This window comes from Jaculus jaculus, chromosome 13, assembly GCF_020740685.1.
Source record: "Jaculus jaculus isolate mJacJac1 chromosome 13, mJacJac1.mat.Y.cur, whole genome shotgun sequence".
In the NCBI taxonomy this organism is placed as follows: Eukaryota; Metazoa; Chordata; class Mammalia; order Rodentia; family Dipodidae; genus Jaculus; species Jaculus jaculus.
This window is the reverse complement of record NC_059114.1, coordinates 36,272-47,156: the sequence shown is the minus strand read 5'-3', so window position 1 is coordinate 47,156 and position 10,885 is coordinate 36,272. Positions and strand designations below refer to the sequence as shown.

At 45.6% G+C, this 10,885-nt stretch overlaps 1 pseudogene; it reads right to left on the bottom strand.

The window, feature by feature from the left end:
* Positions 1-1,292: 1,292 nt before the first annotated feature.
* LOC101594626 lies at positions 1,293-1,664 on the bottom strand (annotated as a pseudogene).
* Positions 1,665-10,885: the final 9,221 nt, after the last annotated feature.

Sequence of the window (10,885 nt, the reverse complement as noted above, 5' to 3'; positions counted from 1 at the left end):
GAAGCCTCAGTTTGTGGACAGCCATGTTCCTGACGTGGCCAATCTAGCTTCTACAGAACCCTGTCCCTTGGGTCTGTCCCAGGCTTATTCTAGGATGTTTGGATCTTTGTGGAGACATGAATGGACATTGGGAGGAAGAACCAGGAATACAAAGTTAGAATTCCCAGAAAGGAAGGAGGACATGTCAGGTGACAGGGAGGCAAGACCTAATGCAAAGGCACCAAGGAAAGCATTTAGTGGTGTGTAGTGTGATGCAGAGGGTCTGTACTGTCAGTGGACCCTGGTGTTTGCTTATGTCTTTTCTGCCAGGAAAGGAAATGCACAAGGCTTATGTATACATGGAGCAGGGTAAATATCTTGCACAGCACAAGTTATGACATATGGGCACATGTATATGAGGTACATGTGTGTACATGGACACAATATGTGTGCACACCTGCATCACACCCGAGAGATGAGACTAGAGAGACATATGCTGATGTCTTCTATGGCTTTGCAGTGGTCTTGAGGCTTTAGATCAGCCATGCTTGCATTCCCCTTCCCCGTCTTCATCGAGTGTCAGCAGCAGTTTGCCACATCTTTCAGGCCAGAAAGGAAACATGTGTCAAACAATCAGGTAGTGTTCAGAGCAGACAAAGGTACCTGGCTTCCTGGAACTAGGAGTGGCTCTGTTGGAGGGTGATGGCTCCACTGGGACTGAGGGGCAGCAGCAAGGTTCTATTTGCTTATTTTTCAAAGCCTTTTTTCCCCCTGTTTTTCGAGGTTAGGGTCTCACTCTAGCCCAGGCTGACCTGGAATTCACTATGGAGTCTCAGAGTGGCCTCGAACTCATGGCAATCCTCCTACATCTGTCTCCTGAGTGCTGGGATTAAAGGCGTACGCTACCACACCTGGCGCCTTATTATTATTGTTTTTTAAAGATTAAATAACAAGGCTTTAATGGTTTGGTCATTTTTCTTGTGATCATATAAATATATGTCTCGATGAGGTAACTCTGTGTAGTAAAATACCCAAAAGTTAACAGTTTTGCCATATTGCACAGCTAAGTTCATTCTTTTGGCTTCCCCAGCTCCCCCCCAAAAGAGCTTTCAGATTAAAACTGCAAGACAGGGATTTACACTTTGTGCATGGCATAGTGAAGGTAGAAAATAAGCTTTAAAATTTTATTCTCCAAAATCATGTAGACACCTGATCACAGGATCTTGAATACAAGAGTTTCTTTGAGGCCACCCTGAGACTACATAATAAATTCAAGGTCTATACGAGAGTCTCCTTGCAGCAGGGTTGTGGGCTCAGAGCTGAGGTCTGTCATTGCAGCATGGGAAGTGGTCTTTGGTGTGAAACAAGACAGGCGGCCCACTGTGGCCTGGCAGGAGAAGTGTTAAAGAGCGCAGGCACGCTGATGGTGTACAGCAGCCACTGCCGCTGGAATGCCCGGGGTAGGTGCCCAGGTCGGCCTGGGCCCTGGTGACCTGCTCCTCCATCTCCACCATGCTTCATAAAGCTCTCCAGGCTGTCAACGAGGCTGTAGATAGGCGTCATCTCTGCAGCTCTCGCATAGATGCGAGGCATGCCCTTGCTGACCACGTGGACGAATAGCCATAAGCCGTGTCTAGCGTGCCCACAAACATGTCCACCCTGGTGAGCAGGTCCTCGAGGTCCATCCGGGCCTCTCCACCTCCAGCCCTGTCCCTGTGTCTCAAGGCACAGCTGTCATCCGGGCCCATTATCTTCCACAACCCCGATGCGCTGCTGTGGCTCCAACACACTGCTGTGGCTCCGTGACACTTTACCGCTGCCTCTACTGCCTCCTCCTCCAGATCCCCTTGCCAAGGAATGCCATCTGCAGGGCTACCTTCCATAGCCTGCCTCCCATTTATTTGTGAGAGAGAGAGAGGGCAGAGCAGAGAATGAACTGGAGCATTAATGGGTACACTAGGGTCTGTTGCCACTACCAATGAATTCCAGATGCATGCACCACTTTGTGCATCTGGCTTTACATGTGTTCTGGGGAATCAAACCCAGGCCATCAGGTTTTGCAAGCAAGTGCTTCTAACCACTGAACCATCTTCCCAGACCTCCTGATATTTCTGAGCCTGCTTTGGCAAGACTTTGGCCCTAGCTGCTACCTGGGACGTCAGAGCTGAGGGTTCAGCAACAGGCACCAGCCTAGCAGTGTGTGGGAGCTAAAAGGCCAGGCTCTGACTGAGCTGCTGTGTGACAGCTAACAGACCTGGGGTTGAAGTGCTCCATGGGCCAGTTTTGGATGGGCTATGGCAGCAGGAGGGGGAATCCTGCCTTGACATATGTGCAACCCCCTCCATTCTTTTCCCCCAAAAACCTTGTCTTGGTGACCCCAAGGGGAGCTGGTTCCTGAGGTTTTGATATACCACAAAGAGACTGGGCAGGGAGCACCTCACCCCATGTCCAGACCTCAAGAAGACACAGCAGTTTAGCATCTCTGGCTTGGCAGCTGAAGACTGATGGGGTTTGACTGCATCCTTCTGTATGATGGAGAGAAAAGAGGGGACATGTACTGTCTGGAGTGAACAGTCAGAGGTCGGAAGCGGCAGCCCTTTCTCAGGACACCCTAGCTAGTGGGAGCAGGCTGGGAAGTGTGGCCAACTGGCAGAGAAGGGGTGCTGGCTGCATCCTGTTGGTCCAAGTCTCACTGTAACCTTATGGGCTGTCTCCATGTGTCCCCTGAGATCTTGATCTCCCTTGACTAGCTCAGCTGACCTCTCCTCTTGGAGGCACCCACCTGTAAACACAGCAGACATCTAGTGGTGGCTAGCTGGGCTCTAGGGTTAGTGAACAAGCACATCACTGCACATCAGGAGCTGTCCACTGGGGGCAGGCCTGCTGAGTGAGGGCTGGGTACTGGGCAAGCACCACCTGTGCAAGGTACCTGGCAGAGATAGGGCATAGCCACCTGTGTCCAAAAGCCAGAAAGGGTCCTATTTTGGAGCCCAAACTCTCCTGACTCTCCAGAGTCTTGATCTTAGGCAGAGGCCATGGCTTGGCTATTGCTGATGCTTTTTCTCCCCTACCTCTTGTTTTTTTCTTTTCTTTTCTTTTTTTTTTTCTTTTTGGAATCAGGGTCTCATGTAGCCTGGGATGGCTTCAAACTCACTATGCAGCCAAGGATGACCTTGAACTCATGATCTTCCTGCCTCTACCTACTGAGTGCTGATAATACAGGTATGTACCACCACATCCAGTTTTATGCAGTTCTGGGGATCAAACCCCAGACACCTTACATGCTAGGCAGGCACTCTACTATCTGAACTACATCCCCAGCCCACTACTGGTACTTTTGAAAAAGTCCTTTTGGGGCTGAGGAGATCTCTCAGTGGTTAGAAACACTTGCTCAGCAAGCCTGTCAACTGGAGTTTGTATCCACAGCATACATAAAGCTAGACACAAAGAAGCATAGGAATCTGAAATCCCCATAATGCACCTATAGCAACATGAGGCAGAGTCAGGAGAATCCTGGTGCCTTGTGGGCCAGCTAGTCTGACTTTTCCAGTAGCAAACAATGACAAGAGAAATTTTGTCTCAAGAAAGGTGGAAGAAGAGGAAGGACCAACACTCCAAGGTTGTCCTCTGACTTCCAGATGTACATGGGGGGCACACACATGCCCATATCCACATATGTACACATACAATAATAATGAAAACCTTTTGTTTTATAGGACAAAAGCATATGTGTTTATCAAGATAAAAAGCTCAAAGTAAATATTGGGATGTGAGGTCATGATACCTTTCATGGACCAGCTTGCTGGGGACTTCACTGACCTCACCAGAGCAGCCTGTTGCCAATGTCTCACCTTGAAGCCCTGGGGAATTGCCAGGTGGGCCATATAGGAGGCTAGCCCTGCTCCTCGGGGAGGACTCCAGATGTCACCTGGACATCCAGATGAATAAAATGCCTCAGATAGGCTACAGCAGAGAGCCAGGTAAGGGGACAGGCCATCCTGGGCTGCTATCCCATTGAGATTAGGTCACAGCTTCTTGTAATGGCTTTATCCCCTCAGTTCTGCCCAGGACCTGTCAGACTTCCTGATGAAGTCACTGCCCTCCCATACCTAGGCCTCCAACCATCATGAAGGCCAAACTGGCCTCCAGGACTAGTGCCAACAGGGACATCTCCTTCCACATGGGCACCCCTTCCTTTAATATGCTGCTTTACAGGCCTGTCTCTGCCTCTCCAAGATGATCATTAGCCTTTCTGAGTCTGTGTGGAATCCTGGGTTTGAGGGATCTTTCAGCCTCTCTCACTAGTCAGCAGGACTTGACTGAGTTATTGAGCTGTGTCCCACATGAAACACTTTCAGTATCTGCCAAATCTTGGTGACACTTGGCTGAGAAAGAAATCCAACACCATGTATAGTCTATGGCCTCACTCTGCAGCCCATGAACTTTTCATAAACTGTGTCCAAGAAATAAAGAAAACTGGGGTCAGTACTGTTGCTGTTGTGGTATTATGCTGGCCCCAGTCATGTGTGTATTCTTCTAATAAAGGCCTCTTGCACCCCAAGCCCACCTTCTTCTTCACACTCAATCTAGAGAGGCACATTTGTTGTCCACCCTCCACCCCACTGTTGGCCATCCTTGTTCATCTATAATGCCTATTCCTGCTCCTCAGTCTGAAAGGCTGGAGAGGTGTTTGGAACCCTGAGGTGGTGGGCCAGACCATGGTACTAGCATATCCAAGATTCTTGGAAAAGGCAATGTGTCTGAGGACAACCATTTTCACTTAATTTTTAAAATTCTTTGTATTTTTTAAATTTTTTTAAAAATTTTTAAAAAATTATTTATTTGAGAGTGACAGACACAGAGAGAAAGACAGATAGAGGGAGAGAGAGAATGGGCGCACCAGGGCTTCCAGCCTCTGCAAACGAACTCCAGATGCGTGCGCCCCCTTGTGCATCTGGCTAATGTGGGACCTGGGGAACCGAGCCTCGAACCGGGGTCCTTAGGCTTCACAGGCAAGCGCTTAACCGCTAAGCCATCTCTCCAGCCCAAAATTCCTTATATTTTTATTTATTTATTTATTTGCAAGCAGGGAGAGATAGAGAGAAGAGAGACAGACAGAGAGAATAGGCCTGCCAGAGCCTCTAGCCCCTGCAAATGAACTCCAGATGCATGCACCACTTTGTGCATCTGGCTTTATGTGAGCACTTGAGAATCAAACCTGAGTTGTTAGGCTTCTCCAGCCCTTCACTTCACTTCACTTGCTGTGACACCTATAGTAAGTCATGAGTCCTCTCTCAGTCTCAGTTTCTTCTGCTTAATATGAGGCAGCAGCCATAGCACCTGTGTGGGAAGGTTGGGAATGCTACTTTTATGAACAGATGGAGTACAGCATGACTTTACAAGGATAGGGTCTGTTGTGGCATTATGCTGGTCCAAGGCATGTACATTTAGATACTTCTAAATAGGCATAGAAGGAGAGTGACTACATAGAGTGGTGAAGGGTGATTATATTCACACTAACAGTGGCATGTTTAGGGATCTAACAATCTCAACCTGATGAAATGCAATCATATTTTACTAGCTCTAAAAACAATTAATAAAATGACACAGCTAAATAAAACTTTAGTGGAATCTCTGAATTCTGGCATGGAGTGTATAAGAGGATAATGTGGCAATGAGAAATTTACATGCAGGGGAAGCAAATACAGACCTGAGTTTGGTGCATGCTGATATCAAGAAGACAATCCCCAAATTAAATGAATGTGAATGGATTCCTCTGCCTGAAGATAGAACACATCTATCAGTAGAAGTGGGCAGAGAGCACACAGCAAAATATCACAAATCACAATGAGACAGGGAGCCACAATTCCAGAAGACAAACAAATGTTTCAGCTATGTGGGGACAAGGCACAAGGTACAGAATAACTTGAACAGAACTCCAATGTCAGGTCAAGGCTGAAGGAGAAAATGAATCTCCCTGAGCATTCATACAAGATGGGGGCTGAGGAACAGGTGTAAATCTAAGGGGGCTGTCTGTCTGCCTGCACCAAAGGGGTCTGTAAGTGCCTTGAAGTGGTCAAGTTGACAGTACCATGCCCCTCTGCTCTTCAGGTTTTGTACCCTGGTACCTTCTTCCTCAGCATCCCTAGTCCTGGTGGCCAGCTCAACATTCAGGAAAGACCAGAAGCTGGGTACCCATTATGCACTGGAGTCTGGTGTATGGAGAGTCTGGAACTGGGGACAGAGTTATTCCTTCTTTCCACATTCTTCACCCAGCTGCTCTGGCAGGAACCTCATCCCCACTCCAACAGGATCCTCAGGACATAGGGGCTGTCTTTCCAGAACAGACCCAGCCTCTTAGTGTTTATAGCACAGCTGGGTAGCTCAGCTCTTTTATTCGTTGATGTGTTCAGCTAGCATGCCTGATGATAGCCTTGAAGCAAATACTGTAATTTTGTGACACACATATACACCCCTCAATGCAGCTTTGTTGAGGCCCAATTCACATAATGTATACATCAGTCTTTTCTAGGGCACAGTTGAATAGCTTATTATTTTTTTTTAATTTTTATTAACATTTTCCATGATTATAAAATATATCCCATGGTAATTCCCTCCCTCCCCACCCCCACACTTTCCCATTTGAAATTCCATTCTCCATCATATTACCTCCCCATTACAATCATTGTAATTACATATATACTATATCAACTTATTAAGTATCCTCCTCCCTTCCTTTCTCTACCCTTTATGTCTCCTTTTTACCTTACTGGCCTCTGCTACTAAGTATTTTCATTCTCACGCAGAAGCCCAGTCATCTGTAGCTAAGATCCACATATGAGAGAGAACATGTGACGCTTGGCTTTCTGGGCCTGAGTTACCTCACTTAGTATAATACTTTCCAGGTCCATCCATTTTTTTCTGCAAATTTCATAACTTCATTTTTCTTTACCACTGAGTAGAACTCCATTGTATAAATGTGCCACATCTTCATTATCCATTCATCTGTTGAGGGACATCTAGGCTGGTTCCATTTCCCAGCTATTATAAATTGAGCAGCAATAAACATGGTTGAGCATGTACTTCTAAGGAAATGAGATGAGTCCTTTGGATATATGCCTAAGAGTGCTATAGCTGGGTTTGAATAGCTTTTATTACACAGTCCTCTGTATTCTGGTTCCTGTATCTGTGAATTCAACTAACTGAGGATCAACTCTATCTGAAACATATTGCATTTGTACTGAATATGTAGGGACTTTCCTTTTATTATTCCCTAAACAATACAGCATGACAACTATTTACATAGCATTTACACTTATGAGGTATTATAAATCATTTAGAGGTGATTCACAATAAACAAGAGGATACATACAGGTTATATGCAAATTTTATGACATTTCAAGTAAATGATTTCAGCATCCATCAATTCTGGTTCTGGAGGGTTCTGGCACTGATCTCTTGAGGCTACTGAGGGATGGCTGTATCGCAAGGTTGAGCAAATGTCATTGCTATCTAATCCCAGAATATTTTTATACCTAAAAGAAACTCCAGGTCCATTAGCCATTATTCCCATCCCTCCCATTCCCCTATTTCCAGACAACCACCAATCAATGCTATAGACTTATCTCTATGAGATTTCTGTCCTTACAGATTGGCTTGCAATGAACAATTTATATACACTGATTCATACAACATGTGGCTTTCTATGTTTAGCCTTTTTTTTTTTTTATTAAGTATGATTTGTTTTTCAAGGGAGGGTCTGATATAGCTCAGGCTGACTTTGAATTCATTATGTAGGCTCAGGGTGGCCTTGAACTTGCAATGATTCTCCCACTTCTGCCTCCTAAGTGCTGGGATTAAAGGCATGTGCCACCATGCCTGCCTGAAGCATACTTAAATGTTTTTTAAACATTTGTTTACGAGACAGAGTCTATGGGCAGCACAGGGCCTCCTGCTACTACAAATGAACTCCAGATGCATGCACCACTTTGTGCATCTGACTTTACATAGGTACATGAGAATCGAGCCCAACCCATCAAGCTTTGCAAGTAAGTGCCTTTAACTGCTGAACCACCTCTCCAGGCCTAACTACATTTTTTTTTTTTTTTCGAGGTAGGGTCTTATTGTGGCCAAGGCTGATTGGAACTCACTCTGTGGTCCCAGGCTGTCCTCAAACTCATGGTGATCCTCCTACCTCTGCCTCTCAAATGCTGGGATTCAAGGTATGCACCACTACACTGAGCTTGCTAAGCATAAGTTTACTTCTTATTTTTGTTTGAGGCAAGCCCAACAAACTGGTCTTTTTTTTTGTTTTTGTTGTTGTTGTTGTTTTTTGAGGTAGGGTCTCACTGTAGCCTAAGCTGATCTGGAATTTACCATGTAGTCTCAGGCTTTCCTCGAACTCATGGTGATCCTCCTACCTGTGCCTCCTGAGTGCTAGGATTAAAGGTGTGTGCCACCACGCCTGGCTTTTGTTTTGTTTTTTTGAGGTAGGGTTTGGCTTTAGCCCAGGCTGATGTGGAATTCACTATGTAGTCTCAGGGTGGCCTTGTACTCATGGCAATCCTCCTACCTCTGTCTCCTAAGTACTGGGATTAAAGGTGTGTACCACAACACCTGGCTGAGACTGTCTATATGATTTATTTATTTGAGACAGAGAAAGGTAGAGGGAGGGAGGGAGAGAGGGAGAGAATAGGCACTTCAGGGCCTACAGCCACTGCAAAACAAACACCAGATGCATGTGCCCCCTTGTGCATCTGGCTTATGTTGGTCCTGGAGAATCAAACCAGGATCATTTGGCTTTGCAGGCAAACACCTTAACCGCTAAGCCATCTCTCCAGCTCCCCTTTCTTTAATTCAAGACTGAGAGAGAGAATTGGTGTGCCAGGGCCTCCAGCCACTATAATCCAATTCTAGATGCATGTGCCTCCTTGTCTACATGTGCAACCTTGCGCACTTGCATCACTTTTTGCATCTGGATTACGTGGGACCTGGAGAGTTGAACATGAGTCCTCAGGCTTTGCAAGCAAGCCCCTTAACCACTATGCCAACTCTTCAATCCTAAGCATAAGTTTAAAAAATATTTTGTATTTATCTCTCTGTGTTTGTGTGTGTGTGTGTGTGAGAGAGAGAGAGGGAGGGAAAGAATACAAATGGGTGTTCCAGGGCCTCCTATCACCACAAACAAAACTCCAGATGCATGAGCCACTTTATGTGTCTGGCTCTATGTGGGTATTGGGGAATTTAACTCAGGCCCACAGGCTTTGCAAGTAAGCACCTTTAACCACTGAGCAATCTTTCCAGTCTAAGCATATATACTTTTAAATTTTAGATACTCTTGTTATATAACACAAACTAGCCTCAAACTTGTGATCCTTGTGCCTCAGCCTCCCAAGTGCTAGGATTATAGTTGTATTATCACTACATCCAGAAGTAATAAAGGATTAACATATGCCATACAATGGATGAAATTTAAAAACATTATGGTGATGGAAGCCTTACTGACACCCTATTTCAAAAGAACAAAAACCAACCAAAAAAGCAAAACAACTCACCAACCCCCCAACAGCCCATCATTCCTTTTTCATGACTGAATAATATTCAACTGGGTGTATTGACCACATTTTATTTACCTACTCGTTCATTTGTCAATGGATATTTGGATTATTTACATCTTTTGCCTATTGTGAACAATGGTTTCTAAGAAATAGGAACAAGACCTGCTGTCCTCATAGCTGCTTGTACTGGGCTGGAATTTTTGGGGGATAACAATTGGGGATACCAATTGTTATCATAAAGGTAGAAATTGATTGGTATTAAGATAGACCAACTTCAGGTTGGAAGATGGCTTAGTGGTTAAGGCACTTGCCTGCAAAGCCAAAGGTCCCAGGTTCAATTCCACAGGACCCACCTAAGCCAGATGCACATGGCACATGCATCTGGAATTCGTTTGTAGTGGTTGGATGCACATTCTCTCTCTGTGTCTCAAATAAATAAATCAAATATTTAAAAAAGACCAACTTCTTTATCAAGATGTCCTGGATGGTGTAAGTGGTCTACTAGATTCCAGAGTTCCAAAATACAGCTGTTGCATGGCATCTGTGGGTACTAAAATTCATGGCTATTCAAGTTCCTTTATAAAATGGCATAACTTTTGCATATAACCCAAGCACACCTTTGCGAGTACTTTAACTCATCGCCTACTACATTCCTTATACTTAACACAATATAAGTAGTATGGAAATAGCTGTCAAACTGTATTGTTTAGGGAATAATGACAAGAACAAATTAGTATACAGATGCAATTTTTTTCTGAATATATATACTTGATCCTTGGTCCAAGGCCAAAATGTCTGTGCATATTACCCACTCCTCTACATTTTGAAACCAAGCCCATGACTAACGGACAGTTACTAAACTTTAGCCTACCCCAGAAAATCAATGCAGCTCCTTTTCCTAAGCAAGCAGCTTGATCCTCTCTGGTAAGTTCTAGATTTCTTGTGCTCAAGCTGGCCGGCTACAATTGGGAACTCTAACAGAGTCTTGCCTGTCTTATTTGTAATATGTGGCTTGGTGTCATCCTTTTGCCAAAAAGATACCCGGTCACTAACCAGCCCTGTTCCCTACAGGCGGGGCCTCCTGCGGCGAAGAAGCTCGGCGTGGATGAGCTAACGAACAAGGTCTTGGGGAAACGGGGACTTGGAGCAGAGGAGGCTCAGCTCAGGGGACAGGGCGCTGACTGTAGCGGGACTCACCCCAGCATGCGCGGAAGGTCTTCAGAAGAGCTCGGTATCCGGACTTTTGGAACCCGGGAGAGCTAGGGGGCGGAGCGTCGGGACAGGGCCTGCGGGGTGGGGCTTCTGGGAAGAGGGTGCGTCTGGGCGTGGCCTACGGGAGCGGCGAGACC